This window comes from Leucoraja erinacea, chromosome 4 (genome assembly GCF_028641065.1).
Source record: "Leucoraja erinacea ecotype New England chromosome 4, Leri_hhj_1, whole genome shotgun sequence".
Taxonomy (NCBI): domain Eukaryota; kingdom Metazoa; phylum Chordata; class Chondrichthyes; order Rajiformes; family Rajidae; genus Leucoraja; species Leucoraja erinaceus.
Window position 1 is genome coordinate 27,027,109 of NC_073380.1, and position 5,472 is coordinate 27,032,580.

Consider the following 5,472-nt stretch of genomic DNA (forward strand, 5'->3'; position numbering starts at 1 on the left):
AGCACCATGTGGGTATTTAGATTGTTTGGTTTATGTAAGTACAAAATGCCATTCTGGTGTATGTTGTACTGGGGTTATTGGGATGAGTAAATCCTATCAGATAACCCTGAATACTGCTGAGATTATATGAATCTGTAGTGATTATATACCATACATAACTGTAGTGTTGCAACCTCCCCTCCCCCACCATCGTAGGTCCCTTTTAACAGAAGAAACCACACCCACCTACCTCCATGGTTACCGGTGGTTGTGTTATTTCCTTGGTTTTTTGAAAAGGAGGTTCTGGTTTGATATCTCTTGTTCGGGGTTGTGTGGGAGGTTGAGGCTTCCGCATCTTCCAGGGTGGCCGCCCTGGCCATACCCTAAAAAAAGGATCCTGCGGGTTATATTGATTTCTGGCACTGCCACTGGTATGAGCCACATTTTTTATGGCCTTGCCTGTGGCTGGTATCATGCTCCAAAATAGGCCCTTGCGCTGGCCTTGATGAGCCCCAGTGTCTTGGCTTCGTCCACACATGGTTCTTTGTTTGCAAATGGTAGCATTTTTTGGGGTCCCAGTGCTGGCTGAATGGCAGCCTTCCACATGTAGTTCAGGTCATATTGCATATTACTAAACAGAGCTAGTGCGTCTTGATGGTCTTTGGTTACCTACGTTTAGTGCAGGGTGCGGGTGTATGCTATGATGCCTTCCGTCAATCCCTTTAAGGTTCTCTGGATCTTGAGGTCCTGGTTCCTGATGTTCGTCCCCATATGCTGCCAAATGCATTGGTTTACGCTGGGCACCTGTAATGCCTCACCGTTGCCAGGTGGCAGATGTCTGGCCAGTCTCTGTAAATATTTCTTGTTGGCGTTTGTGGCCAGACATATAGTAATACTATTGCCATCCTGGATCCAAGTCTACCCATGTTTGACTTGGTTAAAGTAATCAGCCACCATGTCCAGCAGAGTCCTTGCTGTGTTAGGATCATGGGACGTTAGAAACATAGAAACATAGAAACATAGAAAGTAGGTGCGAGAGCAGACCACCAGGTCCATCGAGCCCGCACCGCCATTCGCTCATGGCTGAACACTAAACAGACACACTTACCCACAAACAGTAGACACAAGACACAGAACACAAGACACTACCCTCCCCTTTATACCGCTATCACCCCTCTCCACCCCAAGAACCTCGTGATCTCCTGGGGGAGGCAAAAAACCGGATAAAAACCCAGGTCCAATTCGGGAAAAAAATCCGGGAAATTCCTCTCCGACCCCAATCTAGGCGATCGACACTTGTCCAGGAGATCACTCAGGTCTTACTATACTAACCATACCTAGGTCCATATCCCTGCCCTCTCCCCGTAGCCCCTTATCCCCTTGGCAGCTAAAAAACCATCTATTTTAGTCTTAAATATATTTAAAGTTTCTGCTTCCACTGCTCCCTGGGGCAGTGAATTCCATAAATTAACCACCCTCTGGGTGAAGAAGTTCTTCCTCATCTCAGTTTTAAAAGAGCCCCCCCTTATTCTGCAACTATGTCCCCTAGTTCTAGTTTCCCCGATCATTGGGAACATCCTCGGGGCATCCACCCGATCAAGGCCCCTCACGATCTTATACGTTTCAATGAGATCGCCTCTCATTCTTCTAAACTCCAAAGAGTAGAGTTCCAGCCTACTTAACCTTTCCTCATATGTCAATCCCCTCATTGCAGGAATTAATCTTGTAAACCTTCGCTGCACTGCCTCCAGGGCTAGTACATCCTTTCTTAAGTATGGACCCCAGAACTGTACACAGTATTCCAAATGTGGTCTCACTAATACTGTGTACAGCTGCAGCAAGACCTCCGTGTTTTTATACTCAATCCCCCTAGCAATAAAGGCCAAAACTCCATTGGCCTTCCTGATTGCTTGCTGCACCTGCATACTAACTTTCAGTGATTCATGTACTAATACCCCTAGATCCCTTTGCGTTGCATTACAACGCAGCTCCTCCTCATTTAGAAAATAACTTGCCCTATCATTTTTTTTCCCAAAGTGAATGACTTCACATTTATTAGTATTAAATTTCATCTGCCAAGTTGTTGCCCACTCACCTAGCTTATCTATATCCTTTTGCAGACTCTTCCTATCCTCCTCATCCCCTACTTTTCCTCCCATTTTTGTATCGTCCGCAAATTTTGATATATTACACTTGGTTCCCTCCTCCAAATCATTTATATAAATTGTGAACAACTGGGGTCCCAGCACCGACCCTTGCGGAACCCCGCTAGTTACCGGTTGCCATCCCGAGTATGAACCATTTATCCCCACTCTCTGCTTCCTATTTGTTAGCCAATCCTCTACCCATGCTAATATATTACCCCCAATCCCATAATTTTTTTATTTTTAGCAATAGTCTCTTATGTGGCACCTTGTCAAAAGCCTTTTGGAAGTCCAAGTATACCACATCCACCGGTTCCCCTTTATCCACCCGGGTTGTTACTTCCTCAAAGAATTCGAGCAGATTCGTTAAACAGGACTTCCCCTTCACAAAACCATGCTGGTTCTGTCCGATGAAGTCATGTTTATCCAAGTGCCCCGTTAGTGTTTCTTTAATAATTGTCTCTAACATTTTACCCACCACCGATGTTAGACTAACCGGTCTATAGTTACCCGCCTTCTGTTTACTTCCTTTTTTAAATATAGGTGTTACATTGGCCATTTTCCAATCCACTGGGACCGTTCCTGCCTCCAGGGAGTTTTGGAAAATTATCACCAATGCATCCACAATCCCCACCGCTATCTCCCTCAAGACCCTTGGATGTAATCCATCAGGCCCAGGGGATTTATCCTCCTTCAGTCTCATTAATTTCCCTAATACCACCTCCTTGGTGATCTTAATAGTATTTAGCTCCTCCATTCCTACCGCCCCCTGTTTATCCAGCGTTGGAATATTTTTTGTGTCTTCTATGGTGAAGACTGATACAAAATACTCGTTTAATGCCTTTGCCATTTCCATGTTCCCCACCAACAACTCTCCAGTCTCACCCTCCAATGGACCAACGTTCACCTTAGCCACCCTTTTTCTTTTTATATAGCTATAAAAACTCTTACTATTAGTTTTTATGTTGTTCGCTAAATTCCTTTCATAGTCTATTTTCCCCGTCTTAATTAATCTCTTAGTTATTTTTTGCTGACCTTTAAATGCTTCCCAATCCTCTAACCTCCCACTATCTCTGGCTACCTTATATGCCCTTGCCTTCAGCCGAATACTATCCTTTATAGTTTTACTGAGCCATGGCTGACTGTTCTTACCCTTACTCCTTTTTTTCTTCATAGGAATAAATTTTTCTTGAAGGTTATACAGTATACCCTTAAATGTACACCACTGCTCATGTACCGTCTTATTCTTGAGTCTGCTATCCCAGTCAACTTTGATCAGCTCAGTCCTCATACCTTCATAATCCCCCTTATTTAGACTAAGCACCCTAGCCTGAGTTTCAACCTGCTCCCCTTCTATTTGAATATGGAATTCGACCATATTGTGGTCACTTGTTCCCTTGGTCACGTTGTTTTATCAGGCTCTGGCCCATCAGGGTCCTGCCTACTCTTTTTTATAGAGTTAGAGATCTCTAGGGTCCCGCACGGGGTACCCATGTGGGGCTTACCTCCTGCCCACTTGTCTTTTGTTCTGCGGACCCCTCTTGCAGGTCAGCCCAGAACTGACCCGCAGTGCTCCCCTCTGATGGGGTAGAAGCATTGTGCAGCCCTCAAAAAAGGTACTGCTGCGGGTTTATCACGTTGGAGGAAGGCTCCATACACCACTTCTTCCTCCTCCAGCGCTCTCGGCGCTGGTCGCCGGCGGTTATGCAAAGTCGGACCCTTCTGAGTCCACTACCTTGTTTGATTTGTGTCTAGCCTTACCGCTCGGCCGCATGGCTCTGGCCGGTGCGGGGCCGACATCGGGCACAGCTGATCCCACTACGGTTGATTCAAGTGCCGCTGGCTGCTGCTGGCTGCCCGCTGCTCCACGGTCCTCCTTCTCCAGCTTTGTCCTTCCTTCCGTGGAGTGGATATGGCCGGTGTGGAGGACATCTGGCACAGCTGATTCCACCTAGTCCATTTCTTTAACCCGGCTCCAACGCTCTCAGCGCTCCTGGCTGCTCGTTTATCTCAGACCGCTGGGACTGACCCCGGTACTCACGGTACTGGTCTCTCGCGGTCGTTTCAGCCGGTCAACCCCACTCTAATGCCCTTAGTTCTGGGGACTCCTGCTTATATGGTCCTTAGATAAGGGACGTATCAGATTAAAAACTGATAATAAACAACTACTATAGTTGATCTTAGCCAAAAGGCCAAGAAGCGATCACTCTAACTAAAAAACCCGCTGGGACCGACCCCGGTACTCACATTACTGGTCCCTCACGGTGGATTGCAGCCAGTCAACTGCACTGCAATGTCCTTGGCCTCGGCGCTGGCCGTTAGCGCTGCTTCAAGCCAGACTCGCTTCCAAAGCGAGACTGGCATACTGCCCCAGAAATGAATTTGCCCCCTGTTGCGGGAGCGAAGTCGGGCACAAGTGTATTCCCCTCCGGCAGTCGAAGTGCCTTTGCTGCTCCTGCCGTTGTCGGCTGCCGCTGCCGCTGCTGGCTGCCGTTGCTGTTCTCCTGCCGGCTGCCTGCACTCCGCGGTCTTTCTGCAGCTTACATGGACCCGGTCCATGTCTGCACCTAAAGGGTAAGTGGAAGGAAACGCAGAGTCTCTTACCTGCTGTTCCCGACTTTTAATTTTTTCCCCTGGTGAACGTCGTTCCCTCCGTGTCGGGTTCGAGCCGCTCGGACCGACCCCGGTGTTTACGGGGCTGGTCCTTCTGTTCCTAGGGACCCGCTAATTTTAAAAAGTGCCAGAGCCCTAATACAACCCACTGTTTTGTGGGTTGTTGGCTCTGTTTTTCCCTCCACCCCGTATGGGGAGAAGTTGGCACTCGCTCCCGTTATGGGAGACAGTGGTGCCGACTTCTGTTGCTGGCTGACTGCTGCTGTAGAAACGGCAGCTCGTCAGCCTTCCTGGAAAGAATAAGAAAAAGGTAAGGAATTTTCTTACCTGTTCCAACAGCCCCAGGCCCATGTAGCGTCGGTCTTTGGGGCTGTGTCGGCTCCGGAGTGCTCCCTTGTTGGTATTTTCTTCCCGGAGCTGAAGTCGCACGAAATCCCGCTAATGGCTAGTTTTCACGGGGCGACTTGACGCAAGATGTAGCCAGAGTGGAGTGGTCGTGGTCTAGCACGATATCACACGATATAACGGGGGTAGAGTAAAGAGTTCCCACGGTACTCGGCAATTCTGTCATTTGTGCGAGTGACTTGTCCGTCTCCCGATCTTTCCCGAATCAACATCGTGGACTGTAGTGTAGTTAATCACGTGGCACAAATGATGTTACTTTGTTGTCACACACTCTATTCGTTTTTTTCACCCGAGCTCTTTAATGAGCTGAAGAATAATCTGTGTTTTTTTT

General features: G+C 47.8%; 1 pseudogene; it reads right to left on the bottom strand.

Moving 5' to 3' along the window:
- Nucleotides 1–4,223: 4,223 nt before the first annotated feature.
- Nucleotides 4,224–4,327, bottom strand: LOC129696833 (U2 spliceosomal RNA; annotated as a pseudogene).
- Nucleotides 4,328–5,472: the final 1,145 nt, after the last annotated feature.